The 18,159-nt window shown below is 42.8% G+C and overlaps 1 long non-coding RNA gene and 1 pseudogene across 2 annotated transcripts in view; both read left to right on the top strand.

The window, feature by feature from the left end:
• The window catches only part of LOC132209409 (uncharacterized), a 275,322-nt gene that overhangs the window by 70,908 nt on the left and 186,255 nt on the right, over positions 1–18,159 (top strand). The gene's annotated exons all lie outside the window — the stretch shown is intronic.
• The window catches only part of LOC132209401 (utrophin-like), a 74,141-nt pseudogene continuing 71,399 nt past the window's right edge, over positions 15,418–18,159 (top strand).

Genomic DNA, 18,159 nt, shown 5'->3' with positions numbered 1-18,159 from the left:
TAAATCACGAACAAAAACAAAGTTGCTGTCAAATCTCAGGAAGTCTGGCAGCTTCTTTGAAGGAAAAAACAAAGTTAACGTTTCAGGTCCGGTGACCTTTCCTCATAACTGGCATTTCCCCTCTTTGCTGTGCACTGTACCACCGATTTTGGTATCATCTGCAAACTTACTAACCAGGCCTTCTATATTCTCATCTAAATCATTTATATAAACGACAACCAAAAGCAGACCCAGCAATGATCCCTGTGGGACACCGCTGGCAACAGGCCTCCAGTATGGAAAACTTCCTTGCATCACCACTCTCCATCTCCTGCCTTTTATCCAATTTTGTTTAGTTTCTACTTAATTAATATTCCAGTAATAAACATCCCTGATGAGCTGCGGAACGGTCACCGCACCCGAAACGTTAACGCTGTTTTTGTTTTCCGTCACAGATGTTGCCAGACCCGGTGAGCTATTCCAGCAACTTTGTTTTAGTTCCTGATGAGCTGCGACTTTGTACTTGACTGATTTCCAACATCAAAAGTTCTAAATGTTGGAAGAGATTGGTTTACCTTGACTTCCTAGCTTGAAAATGTGCCTTTTATGCAAAGAAACTGTACTCTGGGACAGTGGTTTTGCAGATTTACCTGCAGGTCCAGCTGTGAATCGGAGTTGAAGTAGTTGCAAGCACTGATGAATAGGCAGCTATTTAGCCTCTGGATGTAATCCTGTGGAAGCGACGAGGGTCTAGGCCATTGACTCGAGAACTGATGAGGGAACGGCTTGCCCCAACCAGCTTCCCTTCAGGGGAGCGCCAGCCTCAGGTCGCTCCCCTCAAGGGGTACGTCATCCTGACCTTGCTCCTCTCATGCGTAGGCAGCTACATCTTTCTCCCCTCTGGCACATAATAGACCGGCGGCAAACCTGGTGGGATGCCACTTTCCATGAGCGGTTGGCTAACCAGAACCCAGCAGGTGTAGTAAGCAGCAGTGTCACTTGGGAGGTGATGATCTCTGTTACCATTGGCAACCAACCTACGATTATTGCTCGATCTCGGGCCAGGATTGAGTGAAACACCATTAGCACGCCACTTCCCCTTCTTGATGTTGCACATTGAATGCCTTTGAAAGCCTGTTACATTTCTTAATGGTGACACCCCTGCCCACTGTTGAGTCAATACCAGTTGTTGTGGGATGATGTATGTGTACGTCAGTTGCTCAATTGGGGACTTTAACTCGCAATGAAGTTGGGAAGTTATGCACAAGTCTTCTCACCATGGATTTAATCTGGCTGTAAGCAGAATTGTAGGTGGTGCCATCCTTCCACCTGATTAAATGTCCTCTATTTTCAAACTTGCCACAAGGGAAAGTACAAAATCCCGCTGTTTTTGTTATCAATTCATGGTTTTTAATTTTGCAATCAGTGTCGTAAGCAGCAGATTAGTTCAGTCCTTGTGAAATTGAAGGCAATGCAACACTTTAATTGGTCACTTTTTAACATGGTAGGTTCTCAGACTGAGGAAATGGTGAATGTTGTTGATCTTTAATGCAACATAATGGAGGAGAGAAAAATCTGGACTACAGAGCCCACAGGAAGAAAATTATAATCTGTCAGTGCTGCCTCCATTAGAACAATGCCAAGTAAATACCCGTCCCCATATCGAACAATAGAAGTTTCCTGCATATCAGAACATACCCATTGAGTGGGGAACTGATGAATAATGCAGGAGCACCATCGGATTGAAATACTTTTATTCTAAGAATTTCAGAACATGCTGGGATTTTTATAGCAAGCAATACTTGTGATGGAATATTCTTTTAATGTCAAAATGCTGCAACAGTTTGGAAGAACCAATATTAAATGGATATTATTGCAGATAATATATGTGAATTAAATAAAATTGTTTGCTTAAAGTATTTTGTAATTCAAATTGAATGTCGCATTTTTGTTGTATCTTAGTTGTCTTCTGTTTCTACTTTTTCTTATTTTTATAGAGCAGGTATTGTCCTGGTCACTTGTAATGCTGCCAATTCAAGATTAACTACATGGATGGTCTCTATCAGTTGCTTAATCCCCGATGTCAGTTTGCAATCCTGAATCCAAGATTGTCACTTCATCTTTCAATTCTGTGTATAATCAAAGTCTGAGATCAACAGCTTTCATTTTACTATCTGGAAGTCAATCAGTGCAGATTTTGTTTGTAAACCAGCGTTCTGTATGTAAAACTGCTTCGTTTAATTAGATTAGTTAGTTAAGATTCATTTTAATGAAATGAATCATAACTAAGCTTCATCTCTTCCTCATTCTGAACACATGGTATGTCACGCAATGGCAATTCAATTTTGCATTGGTGCCGGTTCAAACCATGTGTATTCCAACTACAGATTGATACAGATGAAATTGTACCATTTCCTTTTTAGTACCATTCTCACCATACAGTGTTTCTGTTCATTACGTTTCTGTGTACAGTTCTGAACCAGTCCCCTTGCCCCTGAGCTTGCCAAATGTCTCAATGTTGTCGTGACATTGTCAAAGAATTCATTTCTTGGTAGATTCAGAGATAAATTAATGTAAACTAGTATGTGTTAATGCCTCTGCTGTAATCGGGCGAAACACTCAGGCCATTGTCTTAATTTTTCTCTCTTGTATTTATATTGAAATGTTGACCATGCCATTTGCGCCACTTACTGGAATTGGACTTGTTACAGAAGTGCTGAACGTCAACTTGCCAAATACAATTGGATGAAAAGTATGAGGGCAATCAGTCTCTTGAAACACTTTCTCTATGCAATCAACATAACAACATTCATTGACAATGAAAAATTACGTACGTGCTTAAGAAGATTAGATTTGAAACAGAGATTTGTGAATATGAATGGAGCTATATATGTCCCCATCTCAGGCACCCACCTCAAGTTCACCTGGACTATCTACAACACCTCTGTCACCTTCCTGGACCTCTCTGTCTCCATCTCAGGTAACCACCCAGAAACCGATATCCATTTCAAGCCCACCGACTCCCACAGCTACCTAGAATACACCACCTCCCACCCACCTTCCTGCAAAAATTCCATCCCCTATTCCCAATTCCTTCACCTCCGCCTCATCTGCTCCCAGGATGAGGCATTCCATTCCCGTACACGTCAGATGTCCTCGTTTTTCAACGACCGCAACCCCCCACCCAACCACACACAGTGGTCAAGAACCATGTCTCCCACATTTCCTGCAACTCATCCCTCACACCCCATCCCCGCAATAAGCACCAAAAGAGAACCCCCTCATCCTCTCATACCACCCTACCAACCTCTGGATACAACGCATCATCCTCCAACACTTCCACCATCTGCAATCTGACCTCACCACCAAAGACATTTTTCCATCCCCACCCTTGTCTACTTTCTGGAGAGACCACTCTCTCCATGACTCCCTTGTCGGCTCCACGCTTCCCTCCAACCCCACCACACCCGACATTTTCCCTGCAACTGCAGGAAGTGCTACACGTGCCCCCATACCTCCTCCCTCACCCCCATCCCAGGCCCCAAGAAGACTTTCCACATCAAGCAGATGTTCAACTGCACATCTACCAATGTGGTATACTGCATCCGCTGTACCCGCTGTGGACTCCTCAACATCGGGGAAACCAAGGAGAGACTTAAGTGTTCTGCAAAGCAGTCCCTATGCTCGGTTCACAACAAACAACTGCACCTCCCAGTCGCGAACAATTTCAACTTCCCCTCCTATTCCTTCGACGACATGTCCATCCTGGGCCTCCTGCAGTGCCACAACAATGCCACCCGAAGGTTGCAGCAACAGCAACTCATATTCTGCTTGGGAACCCTGCAGCCCAATAATATCAATGTGGATTTCACAAGCTTCAAAATCTCCCCTCCCCCTACTGCATCCCAAAACAAGCCCAGCTCGTCCCCGCCTCCCTCACCTGTTCTTTCTCCCACCTATCCCCTCCTCCCACCTCAAACCACACCCCCATTTCCTTCCTACTAACCTCACCCCTTGACCTGTCCGTCCTCCCTGAACTGTCCTACCCCCTCCCTACCACCCCACCCACACTCACCTCTACTAGCTCCACCTCTTCAACTTGTCTGTCTCCTCTCCAACTATCTTCCCCTCTATCCATCTTCGATCCACCTCCCCCTCTCTCCCTATTTATTTCAGAATCCTCTCCCCCTCCCCCTTTTCTGATGAGGGGTCTCGGCCCAACATGTAAGCTTTTGTGCTCCTAAGATGCTGCTTGGCCTGCTGCGTTCATCCAGCTGCACACTTTGTTATCTCTATATCACGTAACAACCTCATTGAGTGAGTTCTAGAGCGAATTGTGCAGGGTAGACTTCGGGTTTATCATTCTAACTTGCCAGTCCTGAAAGATGAAACTTGGTTTGTGTTGGATGTTTGTTTTAATAGCTATGAAAGATATCCTGAAAGGATATGTCAAATCTTTTGTTGAGAATTTAACCCATTTAGTCACTCTAATCTTTTTCCTTTTTTAAAGTTTCCTTGGTAGTCATAAATTTCAAATATCTGCACAATTTTATTTGGCTTTGTATTGGTTCTCTGAGATTCTCTGTTAATGGCTCCGTGACCTGCTAGCTCATTACAGAATTTATCATTGATGTGCCTGTAACAAAATCTTTAGTCTTATACTATATATTCCCAATTTCAGGATAAAGTCCAGAGAGACCTTTTAAAGGAAAGGGATTTCGAAAGAAAACTTCAGTTCCATCGATCAAAGTCATGAATAGTTGATAAATTATTTGCATTTCATATTTCCAGAACCTAACCCGGAAGAGAGAGCCCAGAGAATTGCCAAAGCTGTCCTCAAACAGTCAATAGAAGTGAAGGAAAATTGGGAGCAATTGAAAACCCATGCAAGCAACTGGCAGAAACAGGTGGAAAAGGCATTGGAGAAACTTCAAGAACTGCAGAAAGCTCTGGATGATCTTGAGGCTCGTGATAACAGCTGAGGGGGTCCACACTGATTGGCAACCTGTGGGTGACCTGCTTATTGACTCATTGCAGGATCACATTGATAAAACCAGACTAAGTGCAATTACATTACACTTCACTTATGAACAGATGTAACCGCAATGTTGTATCGAGACGATCAGTAATATGAGTACTTAAGTAATATTGATTGAATGGTTGTTAACTTAATTTGCAAATTAAAACTTAGTTGAGCATGCCTTCTGATGATATCACATCGGTAATATTAGTATAATTGAGGATTCTATTAGTCAGTGACATCAGCTGAGTTATCTGCTTGTTGCTATGTTATCAGGATTAAAGGTAAAGTCTTAGCACGCCATTTGGCCACTCCTTAGAGAGAGACAACTGGTTATGATTTAACCTGAAGATCACCATGCCTCGGGCAAGTAGAGGGGTTGAGGCAAAGATCCTTTGTGGTCAGCTCACTGGTGTGGCAATTGAGCCCTCTCTGCAGGGCATCACTTTGCATCACAAACCAACCGTTCAGCCAACTGAATTTGAATGGAGTTTAGGATTGTAGAGTAATCCATGCAATTGTATTTTTTTGAATGAATGTTTCTAACTGGGACTCTCTCACTGGCAAACTTTTTAAAAGCCAGCTCAGCCATACAGGTTAGATAAGTTCCTGATCTCAGCTGAATTTTTTGATCTGGGGTGGGTCAGCGTTAGGAGTTCAGTGATTGGAATGAATCCTCATTAAATTAGCGAGAGGGATACTACACGTGAATAGACCGATGTTTTGAAAAGAGGATGAGATACGAGCAAAAGTTTAATTGATGGAGAAGACCAGCCACAATCATCATCAACGGTGGAGCAGGCTTGAGCAGCCATGCAACATTGTGCTGCCGCTATTTGACTTGCTCCGTGAAGAGGAAGGAAAAGGGTCAAAGTTTCAAAAATGCTGAAGACCACATCATTCTACAACCTCAAAATTTGATTGTGTTCAGCATATTATCAGTACTGGTACCCCTCTTTCCTGGTCTATCATCTCAGCAGCTCTACTCTGCCCAAAAGCTGGTTACCAGTGACATTTTTGAAGGCTCTTCCCAAGTCTGAAAATCATTTTTGTTACGTAGAATCAGAGTTGGCGTGTGGAAGGAGGTCTTCTGGCATATCACAGCTCTTTGAAATAACTCCCCAATTCATCCCCGTCTGCTGTGCAATGTCTTCAACCACTTTATATCTCTTTAATGGAGGCAAAGTTTTGAAGGCATCTGAAAGGAGTATTAACGATCCCAGAATACAACTGAGCCTTATTAAGTTCTTAGTTCTGATGACCAAGAGCTTGATCAAAGAGGATTGTTTTAAAAAGTGCCTTAAAAGAGGAAAGGTACAGCGGCTAAGAGGTGGAGGAAGTCTCTTGTTGGGTTTGACGCCTACACAATTAAATGTTTGACAACCAGTCGTGGGCCATTTAAAATCAAGAGTGGGCAAGAGGACATAATTAGACGAGTGCAGATATCCTGAAGTATGGTTGGACTGGTGGAGATTACCAAAATAGCGATAGGCGTAGCCAAGGAACGATGTGTAAACAAAAATGAGAATTTAATAAAATTACTGTTAATAGTATCAGTGAGTTAGAAAGTACGGAGAATAGGATTTGTTTCAAGATGAGACTCAGGCAGTGGAGTTTTAGATGACCTCATAACACTCTTGGTCACCTGTAGAGAGTTATTATCTGACACTCCACTCAGGCCAATTCTATGATCTTTTGATCTTTCTGCTTATAAATTGTGTGTCTGTGTGGTCACCTCACAAAATGCACCTGGTGAAGGTGGCTGCACTCCAAAAGCTTGTGTGATTTCAAATGAACCAGTTGGACTACAAGCTGGTGTCATGTGACTTCTGACTTCAAACAGTTATAGAATATGTTTTCAATCCTACCTTGACTTGATAATAAGACATCTTCCTAAAATTTATAAAATGAGAAGTATGTCTAACCCTGAGCCTTAGAGTGTTTTAGATGCCATGGGCAAATGTGGGACTCCAGCAGGGAATGCATTGGAATTGTCAGGTCCAGAAGTGAAGTAGTTCCAGCTGAAGGTTTCACTGCTAATGAGCCAAGACAAGAGACAGGTAGGCAGTATTAAAAAGATGTAAAGAGACAGCTTTAGGGATTGCATGAATGTGTGGTCGGACCACAAACAGTGGTCTTCCCAGTTTTAAATTGTTGTCTCCACATAGTTCCGCAACTTCATGTTCTGTTCAAAGGGCATTACTGACAAGAACGCAGAAGTTAGCTTGTCAATATATCTTGATTTTCCCACCATGTTCTCCAATTATGAACACCACATGTGCACTGTACAAAGTGAACCATTCAAACCTTAAAAGGAAATGTTCAAATTGTGGAATATAAAGTTAAATTTATTTTATTGAAAATTTAAATAAATTACATGAGGGTTTGACCAAGACCGAAAGGAATTAGATGGAACACCAGCTGAATAAAACAAGCAGTAGTAAGGTGGTATTAGCTGGATGTTCCTGAAGAAAGAGAACGCAGCCAACCTTTCTTCCATCAGGGGGATTAATTGTGTGGTGTCAGACACAGTTGACTAAATCATTCCTTCTGTCTTTACTGTCTGACTGTACTATGGTTGTAATATTTCCTTTTTAAAAGGCTCAGGGTTAGACATATTTCTCATTTTATAAATTTTAGGAAGTTGTCTTATTATCAAGTCAAGGTAGGATTGAAAACATATTCTATAACTGTTTGAAGTCAGAAGTCACATGACACGAGCTTGTAGTCCAACAGGCTCATTTCAAGTCACACAAGCTTTTGGAGTGCAGCCCCTTCATCAGGTGCAGTTAGTGAGGTGACCACACAGACACACAGTTTATAAGCAGAAAGATCAAAAGATCATAGAATTGGCCTGAGTGGAGTGTCAGATAATAACTCTCTACAGGTGACCAAGAGTGTTAGAGGCAAGTAAAGTGTTTATAAAGTCAATGTCAGTGCTGTGCTGTCATGATAATCAGGCAGCGCAACAGGAATGCACAAAAGGTGACATCTCGGGTCAGACTCTGACTTGTAGTTTAGAGGCTTGTGTTCAGAATCTGTCTTAGAGTTTTAAGCTTTATTTCCAAAGCAGGAATTTATAAGATACCACACTGACTGTAACTACAAGTTGTGTGTTTCTTCAACAAAACATCTGCAAATAAACAGACAGCCTGGATGAAGACTTATTATCTGACACTCCACTCACACCAGTTGTATGATCTTTTGATCTGTCTGCTTATAAATTGTGTGTCTGTGTGTTTTCCTCTCTGACTGCACCTGATGAAGGGACTGCATCCCAAAAGCTTGTGTGATTTCAAATAAACCTGTCAGATTATAACCTGATGCCATGTGGCTTCTGACTTTGTCCATCCCAGTCCAACACCAGCACCTCCATATTGTAAGTGTTTGGAACCAAGTCAGTGCAACAGGTATATGTCGAACATTTGACTTCGAAAGGATGCCTAGTGCTGAAAAGTTCATTAATAACAAAGGATTTCTCCATTATGCCATCTATCGTAACATGCTGCGTCTCACAGTCATAATGAAAGGATGGCCACTTCAATTTAGCAGGGCCAAGAACAGTTATGGACATTTTTAGCATGGGAGGAGGCCATTCAGCCTATTTTATCTGTACCAGCTCTCTCCCAGAGCAACAAAATTAATCCTTTTCTCGAACTCATTCCACCTATTTCACAGAATTGAAATATATAGGTACATACTTAGGACATTTTAACATCAAGTGAGCAGTTCTCGCACTTCACCTTGTCACTAAAAATTGAAAACGTGACTTACAAAGAGTGAGTTTTTATTTTGTTCTGTTGTGATGATGAAGAAGATGCAAGTCAAAGTGCTGGAACTGGCCTCTTGAACTAAGAAACTTTTAAATGTGTATAAAATGAATTCTGTGCGCATCTACTAAAAGCAGCTCTATGGAAGGATAAGGTGCCAAAGAAGATTTGGTGTATTGTACTTTACCCTATTATACTCCAACCTGTGAAAACAGAACTCTACGACTGTGAGTGTTGAGTTCTGAGAGGTTGCTATCTTGTTTGAATTTACATTGCTCAGTAGAGGCCTATTTTCCCAACAGCAAAATTGGCAATCCAGAAAGAAATGGATATTGGTTTCTCGCATTTGTTAGCTCTAAGTGTCTGTGTAAAGTTTGAGTACAGTTTCCTTATGTACAGGTGCTTAACCTGCTTTTACAGTTTGAACATTTATTATGCTAATGAAAATTTTTTGAATGGTTTCACCTCCAGTTTTCTTCTTTATGCCTATTTGGTATTTTTTCAGGGTAAGGACGACCTGCAAAATCTGACATTGGGTTTTGAAAGACATCAGCCTTTATTTTAGAGAGATAATGGGAACTGCAGATGCTAGAGAATGCGAGATAACAACGTGTGGAGCTGGATGAACACAGCAGACCAAGCAGCATCTCAGGAGCACAAAATCTGACGTTTCTGGCCTCGACCCTTCATCAGAAAAGGGGGAGGTGGAGAGGGTTCTGAAATAAATAGGGAGAGGGGGGAGGCGAATTGAAGATGGATAGAGGAGAAGATGGTGGAGAGGAGAGTATGGGTGGGGAGGTAGGGAGGGGTTAGGTCAGTCTGGGGAGGCTGGACAGGTCAAGGGGGCGGGATGAGGTTAGTAGGTAAGAAATGGGGGTGCAGCATGAGGTAGGGGGCGTGGATAGGTGAGAGGAAGAATAGGTTAGGGAGGCAGGGACGAGCTGGGCTGGTTTTGGGATGCAGTGGGAGGACCGGAGATTTTGAAGCTTGTGAAATAAACATTGATACCATTGGGCTGCAGGGTTCCCAAGCGGACGATGAGTTGCTGTTCCTGCAACCTTCGGGTGGCATCATTATGGCACTGCAGGAGGCCCAGGATGGACATGTCATCTAAGGATTGGGAGGGGGAGTTGAAATGGTTCGTGACTGGGAGGTGCAGTTGTTTCTTGCAAACTGAGCATAGGTGTTCTGCAATGCAGTCCCCAAGCCTCCGCATCATTTCCCCAATGCAGAGGAAGCCACAACGGGTACAGAGGATGTTTTGGATGTTTCTTAAGCATTGATTTTCATTCAAAGTTGGTTGGATTTTGCTGAAGCAATAGACATAACTCACTCTGACGTAGACAATGCCAGAGATAACGTTTCGGGTCCTGTGACCCTTCCTCAGATCTCACTCTTCACTGATGCTGCCAGACCTGCTGAGCTTTTCCAGCAACTTCTGCTTTTGTTCCTGATTTACAGTGCCCACAGTTCTTTTGTTTTTTATGACACAGACAAAACTTGATCTCTGCAGGTAGCATGATGCTGCACTCTCCAACTTCCCTGTCTTTTTGTGATGTAATATTGTCTTTTTAGGGCAGAAGTGGCTTTTTTTTTGTTTGTTTTAACTTCTGCACATACTTTCTTTGCAGGTTAAAAGTCTACACCTTTTTCAGTTCACTGCAGTGCTGCATAATGAAGACATTCAACATTCTTTTTTTAAAAAAGCAGAAAATCAGTGTTGTTTGTTTTCCAAAATGTGATGTGCAAGTGCAACACTTAACAGTGTGTTCATCAAACTATTGTTTCCTTTGATATTTGTGTTGCAGAAATTTCTAGAACCATTTCATATATATTTTTCTTGATATATTTTAGCAGCTTTCCTGGAGCAAGTCTGTTTTCCTCAGGATGAGATGACTTTCAGACGTACTTCCTTTATTGTGAGATTTAATTGGGGTAAAATGAGGAGGATTTTTATTCACTGTTACACACATGACTATATCTTGAAAGCATTGGAAAATGCATCCTGTTAGGACTGTCATGTTATCTGGTGTTTGTACCAGGCTTTCTGATTAACTGCAAGTGATTAAGGATGCTAATGGATGCTATATGTTATTACAAAAGGAAATGAACATACAAGTAAGGATTTTATGCCACAGTTATACATAGCATTGAAGCCGTACCTCAATTATGGCATATAATATAAGTTGCCTCATTTAAGGAGGCAGTTCAGATTTAGGTTTACAAGAACAATACTTGTAATTAATGGGTTGTCTTATGAAGTAAGATCAGAAGGACTGGGAAGGATTAGAAGGACCTCCTCACCTATACTCTCCTCTCTACCTATCTTCTTTTCTCTCTATCTTCAGTCTGCCTCCCCCTCTCTCCCTATTTATTCCAGTTCCCTCCCCCCATCCCACTCTGTGATGAAGGGTCTCGGCCCGAGACATCAGCTTTTGTGCTCCTGAGATGCTGCTTGGCCTGCTGTGTTCATCCAGCTCCACACTTTGTGATCTTAGAAGGACTGGACTTGTTTTTGCTGAAATTGAGAAGAGTAAGGAGGTGATTTCCTTGAACTATATATGATTCTGAATGGTCTTCACAAGGAATATGTAGAAAGATTTTTCCTATACTTTGGCGAGCGCAGAACGAGGGACACATGCAAAATTTGAAGTTGCCACTCAAGGACAGATGAGCAGAGCATTTTTTCTCTGATAGTTGTATGACATTGGAAGTAGCTGCCTCCTAAGATCATAGAGTTGGGGTCATTGAATATTTTAAGGTGGACTTCGATTCTTGTAAGGCAGGGAAAAGGCCTCTATTAGTTGTAGTCATACCAAGCACAAAGGAAAACTTTTGTGGTTGTTAGACATAGTCATCTCACCTCCAGGACATCTCTGTAGGAGTTCCTCAGGGCAGTGTCCAGGGCCAAACATCTGTGCTGCTTCAGCTTCCTTCTATAAAGTCAGAAGTGGGAATGTTTGCTGATGACTGCACAATGTTCAGGACCATTTCCAACTCCGTAGACAATAAAGCAGTCCATGTTCAAATGTGGCAAGACCAAATATATTATCCAGGCTTAGGCTGATACAGTGCTAGGTAACATTTGCACCACACAAGTGCCAAGCAATGGCCATCTCCAACAAGGGAGAATTTAGCCATCATCTCTCGACATTTAATGCTGTTACCACCGCTGAATCCCCCACCATCAACACCACGGGTGTTACTGTTGACCAGAAACTGAACAAGATCAGCTACATAAATACTATCGATTCAAAAGCTGGCCACCTTGTTGTGTGCAGATGATTTTCATCACTCCATTTTTACCAAGATTTGACAGTGGAAATTTGGGATTTGCCATATTTCTGAAGAGTCAAACGGCAGCATGCTTTTCTTTTCGTGAATTCTTTGCAATTTATTGCATTAAAAACTCCTATTGCCAGAAAAAGAAATTATGTGGCTAAGCGACTTTCTTCCAATGTCTTGTGAGAAGTGCCATTCAGAGGTGGTTACATTCTTACCTTGTGATCAGTCGGGATCAGTCGGGCTGGATATGAGATGAGGCTGGTGGTGGGAAGATTTTGAAGCAGGTACTTCAGAGAAGGCAGCCCCAACCCATTCAGCCTCTCCCTACAGTCAGACTCTCCAACCCTGGCAATGTTCTTGTAAATCTTTTCTGAACCCTTTCAAATTTCACGACAACTTTGCAAAAGCAAGGAAACCTGAATTGAGTGCAGTATTCCAAAAATGGCCAAACCAATGTCCTTTGTAGCTGCAACGTGACTTCCCAACTTCTGTATTGAGTGCTGACCAACAAAAGCAAGCATATTAAACGCCTTCTTCACTACCTGCAACTCCACTTTCAAGGAACTCTGAACCTGCACCCCAAGTTTGTTTGGCAACACTGCCGAGGACCTTACCATTAAGTGTATAAGTTCTGCCCTGATTTGCCCAACCAAAACCTAAAACCCTTTCCACATTAAACCTAATTGTCTGCTATTTGCTTGGTGGTATATAAAAAAAGGGAACAATTTATGCTTGTTCAGGCAACCCATACCCGACATCCAGAGGTTGATTTCCCAATGGCTTGAATTGGAACTGGTTAACAGATTGAGTTTTGGGATGCCTCAGGATGTCTTTATATATGCTGTGCCTCAGGCAGGTGTCAAATTGTATTTTCAAATACAGTTCTGCATATAGATAGCATAACATAAGAAGAACAGGACTAAGTAGAATTATCCTTCAAAGCCTTGTTGAGTTGATTTGTCCACTTTTTTTAAAGCATTCTTTCACAGGATGAGGGCACTGCTGGCAAGGCTAACATTTGTTTCCCATCCAGGAATGGCTTGGTGGGCCATTTTGGAAGTCAGTAGAGAGTCAGCCATATTCCTGTGAATTTGAAGTCAGATACCAGAATTGCTCAGGAAAGCAGATTCCCTTCCCTCAAGAATAGATTAGTGAATTCAGTTTTCTGTTACAACAATTTGTGATAGTTTCATCGACACTGTTACTTTGAGCTCGAAATCTTCATTAATTGAATGTCATTTCCAGCAGATGCTTTTGTATTTTGTATTTAATATTAGGATGTTAGTTTTAACTTAATTTCTTATTAACATTTAATCATTAATTTCAGGACGTTTCTCAGATTTTATATGCTTCCTCTCCATTAGGCTTTTAAAGAAGAAATTGCCCCAGTGAAACAAGAAGTCAAAATATTAAATGACCTGCCCAATCAGTTATCTCCACTTGATGTCTCTTTATCTCCAAGGATTTCTCACCAGCTTGATGACCGAAATATGAGGTGGAAATTTATACAGGTAATGGTGAAAACATTTTCAAAGCCAGCCAATCTGTTGTAGAAAGCATGTACAAATAATTTGGCTTCAAACAGATGAGCAAGATAAAGAACCCTTTCAATTTAAGCAAGCAATTAATATTTTATTATCATGGTTTATAAAGTTATTCAATTTTATAATATTTCTTTTTCAAAAATACAATGTTCTGGTCTGCAGTCTGCACTTTAGAATGTATTCGCAAAACAAAATCCAAATAGTGAGAGATGTGAGCATCCAAACCACAGTCTGAAATGGTTCAGGACTGGACAATTTGAATATATTCATAATGAAGCTGCAGGTAGCAGATATTTTTCCCGATCCATCCAAAAGAATTTGGAATTGGACCATTGTGATAACTGCTGTGCACTTCAGTATTATGTATTGTTTCATATATTTTAAGTCCCTGAGAAAGACAAACTTGAATGAATTACAACAAAGATATACTTGATGCATTGAAGGGAAGAACAACATAAAATTTTATGAACTGCATGTATTTCTTTCAATTGAGCAGATTTTGATTGATGTCAGCAAAGTAGTACATGAAAATTTCCTTTATCCCAAAAAGCCTCATGAAATGTTTTATTGAGCAAATTATTTCAGTCTTGTTCTGTGTCAGTAGCTCGCTTGGCCATGTAGCACAATAAAACTCCTTACTGGTTCTAGGAAGCAGACAAAAACATAAGAAATAGCACCAGGATCTGGATGTTCGACCTCTCGACCCTGACTCACCATCCAGAACATGGCTGACCGCCCCAGGACTCAACTCCTCTTCCATACCAGCTTCTCAGAGCCCTCAACTTCTCTATTTCAAAAATCTTATCTACCACCTTCTTTAAATACTTTCAGTGATCTACCTTTCACAATTCTCTTGTATTCTAAACAATCACTACCTGCTGAAAGAAGAAATTCCTTTGCATCTCAGGTTTCAATAAATGTTCCCTTCTTCTGTAACTATGTCGCTGAGTTTGAGATTTCCACACTAATGGAAACATTGTCTTCACATCTAGCCTGTCAAGCCCTCTCAAAATTTTGTGTTTCAGTAAGATCACCCCTCATTCTCCTAAACTTGAATGAATAAAGACGTTCTGTGTAACCATTCTTGATAAATCATGATCCGATGAATCAGCCCGGTGAATCTCTTTTGAACTGCTTCCCATGGCTGTGTATTCTTTCTTGTATTTCTCCAAGTGTGACCTCCTCAATAGCCTGATCAGTTGCAAAAAAGCTTCCCCTTTTTTGAACTAAAACCTCCTTACAATAAAGGCCAAAATTCCATTTGCCTTCTTAATTACTTGCATCACCATAATCATGGCTCACATCAACTCCAACCTACCAAAGTGCTTTGATCCTCTGCAATTCACCTACCACTGCAACAGGTCTACAGCTGATCCCTGGCCTGACAGTCATCCTTGGAATGTCTGGATAACAAGGATACCTACATCAGGCTGTTACTTATTGATCAGAGCTCCACCTTCCACACTGTAATTCCAAACAAACTCCTCTCTGAACTCTGAGACCTCGGCCTCAGCATCCCTCTCTGTAACAGGATTCTCGACTTCCTGACCCAGTGACCGCAATCAGTAAGGATAGGTGACAACACTTCCTCCACCGTAAGCCTCAACGCCGGTGCCCAGCAAAGCTGCATACTCGGGCCCCTACTCTATACTCCTTATGCAATCATGACTGTGTGGTCCCAACTCTATTTATAATTTTGCTGATGACGCTTCCATTGTAGGTCGGACCTCAAACAACAATAAGTCAGATTACAGGAAAAGCAATTGAGTGCTTGCTGGCATGATGGAAAGATAACAGTCTCTCCATCAACATAAGCAAAATGAAGGAGCTGGTCATTGATTTCTGGAAGCTTGTGTCTGCAGCAATGGTGCTGAAGTGGAGATGGTTGACAGTGTCAAGTTCCTGGGAATGTTGCTCACCAACAATCTGTCCTGGTCTACCCATGTCGACGCAATGGTCAAGGTGGCTAAGGAAATTCAGCATGTCCATGAGGAACCTACCTATTTTTGTAGATGCATCCTATCTGGATGCATCACTGTGTGGTATGGCAGTTGCTGTTCCCAAGACTGCAAGAAGCTGAAGAGAATCATGAGCACAGCCCAATCCATCACGCAAACTAGCGTTCCATCCATTGACTCCATCCACACTTCCCACTGCCTTGGGAAAGCAACCAACATAATCAAAATACCCCCTCACTCTGGTTATACTCTCTTCCGTCCTCTTCTGTCAGGCAGAGGACATCAGTTTGAAAACGCGTACAAATAGATTTAAGAACAGCCTCTATTCTGTTGTGACTTTTGAACGGACCTCTCAAATGTTAATTCTGATCTCTCTCTCTCAGCATCTTCTCTGTGGCTGTAACACTGTATTCTGCACGTTGTACGGTATGATTTGCCTCTACAGCATGCAAATCAACACTTTTCACAGTATCTGAGTACATGTGACAGCAATAAATCAATCAGTCACCTGCATGCTAGTATGTGTTTCATGGACTACAGCATCCAAGTCCCCTACCCTGCAATTTTTTAGAGTCTTCCCCCTATTTAAGTAATAGTCTATCTTTTGATACTCCCTACCAAAGTGTACTTTCCTACATTAAACTCTATCTGCCAACTTTTTCCGACTTGCTCAACCTGTCTATCCCCTTGCAGATTCTTTGTCCTCATGAGAACATTCCCTCCCACTATTTTTGTAGCATCAGCAAATTTGGATGGATTTATGCCTTGTCCCCTCCTCTAAGTTATGAATGTAGATAGTAAATAATTGTAGTCCTAGGACTGATCCGTGTGGCACTCCACTAGTTATGGCTTTCCGGCCTGATAAAGATGGTGGTTAGAAAATAATTGGCTGAACCATTGAAATGAAAAATGTGAAAAAAAAATGCATTTTCATTGTTTGTGAAATTGTCAAATTGTCGATAATAAAATATAAATATTACTGTAGTTCTTGATGAATACAGTTTATCATTGAGCTTTATGAAAATTCTGAATATAGTTCATGATTTATTATAGCATCAGTTTTCATGCATCTTTATCTGAGAATTCAGATTTTTTTGTCAAAAATTGTGCTGTGCCACACATGATATTTGCTAAATCTCTCCTGTCCCAGCAGTTCAACTTGTTCAGTTTTGACATTACTTTTGTAAGGACCCCACAGTTGAGCTACCTTGCGTTGATAGCTCACTACACACTTCTTGCAGTAAAACAAATGCTCCTCAGACCAAACTTCGGAACCCCGCCCACGGCCGACGGAACCCCGCCCATGGCCGACGACCTCATTGCTCCGCCCACAACCTCCACAGCCAGCAACCCCAGAGGAGACAGCCACACCGAGCCCTGCCGCATCTTCACCTTCCCCCCAGACCTCCCACTGACTGAGGACGAACGGTCAGTCCTCAGTAAGGGGCTCACCTTTGTCCCCCTACAACCACACATCAACGAATACTAGTCACAGTTGGACATAGAGCAGTTTTACCGCCGTCTTCGCCTCCATGCCTACTTCTTCAACCGGGAACCTAACCCTCCCTCCACTGACCCCTTCACCCGCTTCCAACACAAGTCCTCCTCCTGGACACCACCCCCAGGCCTCCTACCCTCCCTCGACCTCTTCATTTCCAACTGCCGTCGAGACATTAACCGCCTCAACCTCTCCACCCCTCTCACCCACTCCAACCTCTCCCCCGCAGAATGGGCAGCCCTCCGCTCCCTCCGCTCCAACCCCAACCTCACCATCAAACCCGCAGACAAGGGTGGCGCAGTGGTAGGATGGCGCACTGACCTCTACATCGCCGAGGCCAGACGCCAACTCTCCGACACCACCTCCTACCGCCCCCTCGATCATGACCCCACACCCGAGCACCAAACCATCATCTCCAACACCATTCACGACCTCATCACCTCAGGGGACCTCCCACCCACAGCCTCCAACCTTATTGTTCCCCAACCCCGCACGGCCCGTTTCTATCTCCTTCCCAAAATCCACAAACCTGCCTGCCCTGGTCGACCCATCGTCTCAGCCTGCTCCTGCCCCACCGAACTCATCTCCACCTATCTGGACTCCATTTTCTCCCCTTTGGTCCAGGAACTCCCCACCTACGTCCGTGACACCACCCACGCCCTCCACCTCCTCCAGGACTTCCAATTCCCTGGCCCCCAACACCTCATATTCACCATGGACGTCCAGTCCCTATACACCTGCATTCCGCATGCAGATGGCCTCAAGGCCCCCGCTTCTTCCTGTCCCGCAGGCCCGACCAATCCCCCTCCACCGACACTCTCATCCGCCTAGCTGAACTCGTCCTCACCCTCAACAACTTCTCTTTTGACTCCTCCCACTTCCTACAGACTAAGGGGGTGGCCATGGGCACCTGCGTGGGCCCCAGCTATGCCTGCCTCTTTGTAGGTTACGTGGAACAGTCCCTCTTGCGCACCTACACAGGCCCCAAACCCCACCTCTTCCTCCGGTACATTGATGACTGTATCGGCGCCGCCTCTTGCTCCCCAGAGGAGCTCGAACAGTTCATCCACTTCACCAACACCTTCCACCGCAACCTTCAGTTCAC

Source organism: Stegostoma tigrinum, unplaced genomic scaffold, assembly GCF_030684315.1.
Source record: "Stegostoma tigrinum isolate sSteTig4 unplaced genomic scaffold, sSteTig4.hap1 scaffold_91, whole genome shotgun sequence".
Lineage (NCBI taxonomy): Eukaryota > Metazoa > Chordata > Chondrichthyes > Orectolobiformes > Stegostomatidae > Stegostoma > Stegostoma tigrinum.
Note: the sequence above shows the minus strand (reverse complement) of the source record. Positions and strands in the feature narration are given on the sequence as shown.